Here is a 370-nt window from a genome sequence, read left to right as displayed (position 1 = left end):
TCACAAATTTCTCCACCCAGTCATGTGTCCGTCACCCCCCCCCCCCGCCCTCTTACTAACTCATCCCCCTCTTTTTCTTCTTTGTAAAAACCTTGATCTTGGGAGGAACATCATCTGACGCCACGAAGGTGGGGAAAAGTACATGAAAGACCCAAGCATAAGATGAGAAATTATGTTAAATTTCAAATGTAATATAAAACTCGTCTACGATGCAAATGAGTTCTAACGCTCGCTAAGTAATTCTTCAAACAATTTACTCTCCGAATTATGTTGATGATTAACAGAGTTATATGTATGTTTATATTTTGGGCTGTTTAATGTACGGCTGAACATTATCGAGAAAAAAATATTTGGATAAGTGATTACTGGT

This window comes from Penaeus monodon, chromosome 30 (assembly GCF_015228065.2).
Source record: "Penaeus monodon isolate SGIC_2016 chromosome 30, NSTDA_Pmon_1, whole genome shotgun sequence".
Taxonomy (NCBI): Eukaryota; Metazoa; Arthropoda; class Malacostraca; order Decapoda; family Penaeidae; genus Penaeus; species Penaeus monodon.
This window is presented reverse-complemented; position numbering follows the sequence as displayed.